We start from the raw sequence: 8,945 nt of genomic DNA, 5'->3' as shown, positions 1-8,945 counted from the left end.
TGGGTTGTGGTGAGTTCATTTTCATTTGTTTCAAGGAGTTTTTTGATTTCCTCCCTAATTTCAATCTTGACCCATTCATTGTTCAATAGCCTACCATTCAGTCTCCATGATTTTGGGTGTTTTGGGTTTTTTCCTGTGGGGTTGGTTTCCAATTTCAGTCCCTTGTGATCAGAGAAGATGCTTGGTATGATTTCTATTTTCCTGAAGTTGTTGAGACTGGTTTTGTGTCCTATCATGTGATCTATCTTTGAAAATGTTCCATGTGCGTTTGAAAAGAAAGTGTATTTAGTTTCTTTGGGATGGATGGCTCTATATATATCAATTAGGTCCATTTCTTCTAGAGTGTCGTTTAATGCTGCTATATCTTTGTTGATATTTTGTTTGGAAGATCTGTCCATTTTTGACAGTGGGGTGTTAAAATCCCCTACTATAATTGTGTTGCTGTCAATATCTTTCTTGAGGTCCTCTAGGATTTTCTTTATATATTTGGGTGCTCCTGTGTTGGGTGCATATATATTTATGATGTTAATGTCTTCTTGGTGGATTCTTCCCTTGAGTATTATGAAGTGACCTTCTGGGTCTCTCTTTATAGCCTTTTTTTTGAAGTCTATTTTGTCTGATATGAGGATTGCTACCCCGGCTTTTTTTTCATGTCCATTTGCTTGGAAAATTTGTTTCCATCCTTTCACTTTCAGTCTGTGGTGGTCTTTTGTCCTCAGGTGAGTCTCTTGTAGGCAGCATATGTGTGGGTCATGCTTTCTTATCCATTCAGCTATTCTATGTCTCTTAATTGGTGCATTTAATCCATTTACGTTTAAAGTTATTATCGAAAGGTACTTATTCATTGCCATTTATGTACCTGTGTTCCTCTCTGTCTCTCTCTTTTCCTTCCTTTCCTTAAAGCAGCCCTTTTAGTAATTCTTGTAGAGCAGGTTTTGTGGAGGCGTATTCTTTTAGACTTCTTTTGTCTTGGAAGCTCTTTATTTGGCCTTCTATCTTGATTGAGAGCCTTGCTGGATAAAGCAGTCTCGGTTGTAGGCCTCTGTTTCTCATTACTTGGAATATTTCCTGCCATTCTTTTCTTGCTTGGAATGTTTCCGTTGAGAAGTCATTAGCCAACCTTATTGGGACCCCCTTGTATGTTACTTCCTTTTTCTCCCTTGCTGCCTTTAGGATTCTCTCTTTGTCCTGGAGTTTTGCCATTTTAATGATGATGTGTCTTGCAGTAGGCCTCTTTGGGTTCCACCTGCCTGGGACTCTCTGCGATTCCTGGATTCGTGTGACTTTCTCTCCCCTCATCTTAGGAAAATTTTCTGTTATTACTCTTTCAAGTAGGTTTTCTATCCCTTGTTCTTCTTCTTCCCCTTCTGGTATTCCTATTATTCGGATATTATTACGTTTCATATTGTCTTGTATTTCTCTTAGACTCTCCTCATTTTTTCTGATTCTCTTTTCCATTACCTCGTCTGTCTGGGAGATTCTTTCCACCTTGTCTTCGAGCTCGCTTATGCGGTCCTCCGCCTCATCAATCCTACTCTTCATACCTTCTACTGTGTTCTTCAATTCAGAAATTGTATTTTTCATTTCCTCTTGGCCTTTGCTGATGGCTTCTATTTCCTTTTTCATGCTGGTATAATTTGTGGAGAGTTCATTGTAGCTCCCCTGTAGTTTCTGGTAGTTCGTTGTAAGCTCTTTGAATTTCCTGATAACCAGTGCTTTGAATTCCACATCTGATAGTTGACTGGCCTCTATTTCATCTAACATTCTTTCTGTGGCTTCCTCCTTTTCTTTCATTTGGGGATTGTTTCTTTGTCTCCCCATTGTTTGTGCTGCTCTTCTCGTTGGCCTCAGCTTCTTAGATTGATCTGTTCTGGTACCCTGAGTTTATGGCGTGAACTCCTGTGGTAGGATACCTGTGGAATTCAGTGGTGCAGTCTCCTGTAGGTATCTTGGTCTTCTCTGCTCTCTCTACTCCTCCGGTTGGTGTCCAGCGAGTCAACCCGTTTGGTCTCACTAACTGCAGCAGCCTGAGGGGCTGTTATTGTGGCTCTTCTCGCGCCTTGGTACACTCAACTCGTCTTGCCAGTACCCCCCAAGATCCAGACTGGCGCCTCTCACCCGCACCCTACTGAGAGCAGATTTTCTCCCAGGCTTCCCAGCCCTGGTCTGACATGAGGGTGCACGCTCCCAGCCTGGCTTTCTTGTTCTCGTAGGCTTGGGTGTGGACCTTTCCCTGTGTTGTGGCTGAATACACAGGGCAACTCACAATTCTCCCAAACCCAACAGCAACAGCCCGACTCCCTGTGTTTCCCTGTCTGCGCCGACTGAGTAGGGGTGAAGCTGGTGACTGGCTCTCTTCCAGGGGCCCAGCCAGCAGCCAGAGACTCCCCGAATTTATTCGCCAGCCAGTGCAGGTCCTGTGCCACAGGGATCACCTGGGCGACTCTCAATTCCCCAAGCCGAGGGTCGGCGCAGACCCCGCCCCACCGGAAAAGCACGGGCGACTGGCAGTTCCCCGAGGCCCCTCGGGACCGCGGAGGTGCGCGCTACCCAAGGTCCAGGAAACCGAGGCGCGCCGGCTGTAGGAGCCCGAGCCAGCGATGTCGCGGGTCGCCCAGGTGCCGGGGAGGTGCGCGCCACCCAAGGTCCAGGAAACCCGGTGCCCGGGGGACGCGCGCGGCTGTATGAGCCCGTCGGCGATGGCACAGGCCACTCGGGAACCGGGGAGGCGTGAGCGACTTGCAGCTGGTCAAGCTGAAGATCAATGCTTGACTCACAGTGTCTCCTAGTCTGCGCCAGCTGAGCAAGGATGTAGACGGTCTGCGCAGCCTCGCCACCGGCGAACAGGGATGGCGCTGATCTGTGCCGGCTGAGTAGGGATGGAGCTCGAAACTGACCCACTTCTGGAGGCCCTGACAGCAGTCCGAGATTCCCCGGGACTGCTCGCAGGCAGGCACGGGCCCCTTGAAGCAGGGAGTGCTCTGGCAACTCTCAGTTCTCCCAAGCCAGCAACCTGACTCCACGAGTTATCGGAGCTTGCTTCCGAATGCTCACTCCTCTCTCTGCCACTACTGGAAGACCGATCTCTTATGGTGTTTTCCAATCTGCGCCCTGCCAGACAGGGGTGGTGCCGGTGACCAGTTCTCTCCCAGAGACGGTGTTGCCCACCCTCGGCTCTCAGAGACCGGGGCGGCCAGCCCGGGCCCTGGCTTGGCCTGGCAGGGGGCCCCACCACCGCCTCTGTTTTGCTCCCTCGTACCTTGTTGATCTGTGGTCGTCTCCTCTCCTCAACCTCTGGTCATTCAGTGTCCGCTACAGTCTCTGGAGTCCTGCCTTCTTATATGCTGAGTCCCAGTTTAGCATCTGCTGTGTTCTTCCGCAGATCAGCCAGGTCCTTCTCCGGCACGTGGAGAGAAGCGAAATCCTTTGTCCTACTCCGCCGCCATCTTCCCCGATCTCTCCAAAGTTCATCTATTTTATAGCATGTGTAAAAATTTTCTTCCTTTGGCCCTGGCTGAGGTGGCTCAGTGGGTTCAGTGCTGGCCTGTGAACCAAAGTGTTGAAAATTTGATGCCCAGCCCAGGCACATGCTGGGGTTGCAGGCAAGGTCCCCAGTAGGGGGTGCATGAAAGACAACCACACATTGATGCTTCTTTCCCTCCCTTCCTCTATATCTCAAAATAAAGAAAAATCTTAAATTTTTTTCTTCCTTTGTAATGCTGAATAATATTTCATTGTATGTAGGTACTACATGTTTAATTCATTCCTTTGTCTATGGAAACTTGGGCTGTTTCCACCTTTAGTTTACTGTGAATAATGTTGCTATGAAAATGGGTGCATGAATATCTCTTGAGTCCCTGAAACAAGTAGACCTGGACAGATGGCCTGGCCAGACCCCAGAGTGAGGGAGGTTGCTTTAGAAGGAGGCTAACAAGGCAGCATGGCAATATTATGTTGCCCTGGTAACCAAGCCAGTGTGGCACATGTGGACAGATTTTCCCAGCCCTGACTAAGATGTGGCAGGAGGAAGCCTTGCATGGAGTCTGAGGCTAGCAAGAGTGATTAAAAGAAGGATCAGACCTCCTACTCCCTGTTGGCCCCAGAGAACACAGCCTAACATGTACCATAAAGGTCAACACGGTGGCCGAGAGAGAGGCTCTTCTGTCAGTTTATCTCTCCTGTCATTTGGGGAAAGGATGGTATTGGCTGGGGGAGCTAGACACTTCTGAAGTGCGTGGAAGTTTGGGCCAAGGGATTTAAATGCAGGAAAAGGAGAAACAGGTCCCTGTTCCTCTCAAGGACCCACTGACCCTGGGTACTGGCCAGAGTGTTTGTGAGACCAGCAGGAGCTGTGCAACAGAGCCCGTGCACTGCTGGCTGCAGCTGTTGGCAGCAGCCCTGGGCTCCTGGTGCAGGAAGTGGTGGTTGTGTTGTGGTGGTGCCAGCCATTTGTGCAGACTCCCGGAAGAAGCTTTAGGTCCAACAGTGTCAGGGAAAAAGGCTGAGCTGCTTGGATGATCATGCTGCAGCCATCTGCATTTCCTGAAGGAAGGTATTTTTGAATGGGAGGAGGAACTTCGGGTACATCCTTGGACTGGTGTGGTAGAGTGGCAGAGTTTCTGTCTGGGTGAGCTTGGGGGGATGGGCTTTGAGGCAGAAGCCTGCCATTCTTCCAAATTTTGCAATTTTTGAATAAAACTCTTTGCTTTTTTAAAACCAAATCCCTTCCTTCAGAATTTGCCTAGGGGCAGCAGGAAGCCAAACCTCAATCTACATTTGGTAACATCCTTGCTTTAAATTGTTTTGAGTATATAATGAGAAGTGGAATTGCAGGATCATGTGGTAATTCTCTGCCTAATTTTTAAAGGAATCACCATACTGTTTTCCTTAGCAGCTGTGCTATTCTACATTCCTGTCAGCAAAAGTACGAGGGATTCATTTTCTCCACATCCTATCAACACTGGTTAGTTTTGGGGTGGAGGTTGCTGTTTTTACTTTTTTAAATTATTTTTTCCTTAATAACAGTCATCCTAATGGATATAAAGTTGAATCTCACTGTGTTTTTTGAAATATATTTTATTGATTATGCCATTACAATTGTCCTATTTCCCCCACTTCATTTCCCTCCACCCTGCACACCCCCTCCCCCACCATTCCCCCCTTTAGTTTATGTCCATGTGTCTCAAGTTCTTTAGATTCTATATTCCCCATACTATTCTTGCCCTCTCTCCTATTTTCTACCTACTGTCTATGCTACTTATTCTCTGTAACTTCTCCCCCTTCTCCTCCACCCACACCCTGTTCCATGTGATCTTTATTTCTATGGTTTTGCTCCTGAGCTAGCTGTCCTCTTAGTTTTGCTTTTGTTTTAGGTGTGATTGTTAATAACTGTGAGTTTGCTGTCCTTTCACTGTTCATATTTATTTTATTTTATTTTTTTAAGATTTTATTTATCTATCTTTAGAGAGGAAAGGAAGGAGAGAAGGAGAGAAATATCAATGTATGGTTGCCTCTCGTGAGTCCCCCGCTGGGAACTGGCCTGCAACCCAGGCATGTGCCCTGACTTGGAATCGAACCGGGATCGTGTGGTTCACAGGCCCTCGCTCAATCCACTGAGCTACACCAGCCAGAGCTATCACTGTTCATATTTTTTATCTTCTTCTTCTTAGATAAGTCCCTTTAACATTTCATATAATAAGGGCTTGGTGATGATGAACTCCTTGAATTTGACCTTATCTGAGAAGCACTTTATCTGCCCTTCCATTCTAAATGAAAACTTTGCTGGATAGAGCAATCTTAGATGTAGGTCTTTGGATTTCATGACTTGGGATACTTCTTTTTTAAAAAAATATTTTATTTATTTATCTTTAGAGAGGAAGGGAAGGAGAGAAGGAGAGAAATATCAATGTATGGTTGCCTCTCGTGAGTCCCCTGCTGGGAACTGGTCTGCAACCCAGGCATGTGCCCTGACTGGGAATCGAACCTCAATCGTGTGGTTTGCAGGCCCGCACCCAATCCACTGAGCTACACCTGTAAGGTGCTTGGGATACTTCTTTACAGCCCCTTCTTGCCTGTAAGGTCTCTTTTGAGAAATCCGCTGACAGATTGATGGGCACTCCTTTGTAGGTGACTGTCCCCTTATTTCTCGCCACTTCTAGAATCCTCTCCATTTTAATCTTGGCTAATGTAACTATGATGTGCCTTGGTGTGTTCCTCCTTGGGTCCACCTTCTTTGGGACTCTCTGAGCTTCCTGGATTTCCTGGAAGTCTATTTCCTTTGCCAGATTGGGGAAGTTCTCCTTTATTATTTGTTCAAATAAGTTTTCTACTCTTGGCTGTTTCTCTTCCCCTTCTGGTACTCCTATAATTCAGATGTTGGAACGTTTAAAGATGTTCTGGAGGTTCTTAAGTCTCTCCTCAGGTGTTTTGAATTCTTTTTTCTTCATTCTTTTCTGTTTGGTCATTTCTTCCTTCTTTCTTGTACACTCCCTTGATTTGAGTTCCAGTTTCCTTTCCATCACTACTGGATTCCTGTTAATTTCTCTCCATTTCACTTAGTTTAGCCTTCATTTGTTCCTCTAATTTGTGACTAAAATCAACCAGTTCTGTGAGCATCCTGATTACCAGTGTTTTGAACTGTGTATTTAACAGGTTGGCTATTTCTTGGTCACTTAGAGTTATTGGCTCTGGGGCTATGAGTTCTTCTTGAGCCATAATGTTTTGATCTGTTTGTGCCTGTTATATATGAGGGGCAGAGCCCTAGACATTCTCCAGGGCGGGGCATCTCAGTTGCTGGGTTGTGAAATTTTATGTGGGGATGTGGTCAAAGAGGGGCAATGGCAGTCCCCTCTGCTGCTTCCCACCACTGGGGCCTGAGTGGTCCATCTCACTGCTTGCTCCTTTGCCTAGTTTATCAGCACGCGAATGTGTGACTGTGGTCAGCTGGCCGCCTTGAGCCATCACTGGGTTTGCCTGTTGCAACCCTACACCTGGGATCTGCCAACTGCCACCTGCATGCCTGGGTCAGTGTGGCCAAATTTTCCTGCACGACCCTGCTCAGACCCAGCTCCACCAGGCGCTGGCTCTACCTCTCTTACTGGTCTGGCTGAACGGTTCGTTGTCGTCAGACTTCCATATAGTTCAATTCTTGTTACTAAAACTTTGTTGTCTTTAAAGTTGGTTGGGCAAGGAGGCACAGTGTTTCCACCTATGCCTCCATCTTGGCTGGAAGTCTCGAATCTCACTGTGTTTTTTATTCACCTTTCCCTAATGACTAGTGATGTCATTTTTTCATGTGTCTATTGGCCACTTGTATATCTTCTTTAGATAAATTGCTATTGAAGACTTTAGCCCCTTTTTAAATCAGGTGGGTTTTTTTAAATTGAGTTGTACCTGATGACACTTTTAAACTGTTGAACCAACAAACCCTGAAATCTACTCTGACTTAAACAATATGGTAGTGTATTAGTTTCACATTCCTGCTATTTTGAATTACCACAAACTTAGAGCCTTAAAACAATACAAATTATCCCCCCAGTTCTGGAAGTCAGATGTTTGAAATGGCTCTTGGAAAACTAAAATAAAGGTGTTGGCAGAATTTCATTCCTTTTTGAAGTTCTAGTGGGAATTTTATTTCTAGCCTTTTTCAACTTCTAGATGTTCTCACATTTCTTGTCTCATGACCCCATACAACTCCGACCTTTACCTCCATTGTTATATGTCCTCTGACTCTGACCCTGCTGACTCCCTATCATAAAGACCCTGTAGTTCACTCAGATTCTCCAGGATAATTTTCTCACCTCATGTGTCATCAAGCACAACTCAACAATAAAAAAAAATCACCTGATTTAGAAAGGGGCAAAGGTTTTTTGCTATTTGGAGTCAACAGCATCTTAATTGATATAGCAGATAAATCAACAATAAGATAGCCAAGCTCAGACTTGCAGTGGATTTTAACTATATAACTACCTTGTTAGGGGAGTTTGATAATCGGTAGTCATTGAATGACAGAGGTTGACTAGAAAAAGGTGTATATTATGGTTAAAGAAAAACTGGAATTTCATTCAAATGTTTGGTCAATGAATGAGAAAATGTTTAATTTGATTATTGGTGTTTATAATATCTTCTATGGTGTAATAATTCTGTGGTGATGACCTGCAGAGGCTGTGTATTCTTCACCAGTCTTTGGCTTGGCATGTGTGTTTGAAGGTGAGATATGCATAGGAGTTGATTGTTGCCCCAGAGGCTTGCTTATAAACTCAGAGTCTTTTGAAAACTCTATCTTGCCTCCCTCAGGGACTTTTTTCTTCCCTGTTATTTGTTGTCAAATCGCTAGGCTTAGCTAAGTACCCAAACAACAGATCTTTCTCATCAGGTCCCAGAAGAAAAAGACCTAGTCCACTTGTTACTGAATGGTTCTGTGAGGGGGACCCAGATACAGGGTCTCTCTGTCACAGAAATCTTCTCTGAGAATTTTTTGCCCACTTCCAGGTTTTCAATTGCAGAGTTTGGTAAAAAGGAATTATTTATTCAGAAGTTATACAGATTTAGAGTAATGGCAGAATGTTGCTGTTAAAAATCCCCAAGTTCCTTAAAACAGCCACAAATACATACAGTCCTTCCTTCCCCCATTTGCCTAGTCAGGCCAGTCAGGGGTACCGTATCTCAGGAATAAATAGATGTTTGTAGCTCAAATAGACTCCCGATTCTTCCCAGTAATCCATGCTTCACTAGCAGGCCTCCTGTGGTTCCCAGCCACTATCAGCTATGTTGCCACTACAATCTCCAGTTCTTAATCCAAAACCATGTGGCACCCTTTTATGGCCTACCAGCAAGAGTCCTTTCACCCCTTTCTTTCATGCATTGTCTCTCCTGCATTCTTCCAAACCACTGAGAGAACTCTGCATTGCTGTTACATCTTGCTTTCCTGCTTCCTGAGCCACGTG

The sequence above is a fragment of the Sturnira hondurensis genome, unplaced genomic scaffold (assembly GCF_014824575.4).
Source record: "Sturnira hondurensis isolate 20B ecotype Veracruz unplaced genomic scaffold, ASM1482457v3 Scaffold0011391, whole genome shotgun sequence".
Lineage (NCBI taxonomy): Eukaryota > Metazoa > Chordata > Mammalia > Chiroptera > Phyllostomidae > Sturnira > Sturnira hondurensis.
The sequence above is the reverse complement of the archived record's forward strand: the minus strand, read 5'-3'. Positions refer to the sequence as shown.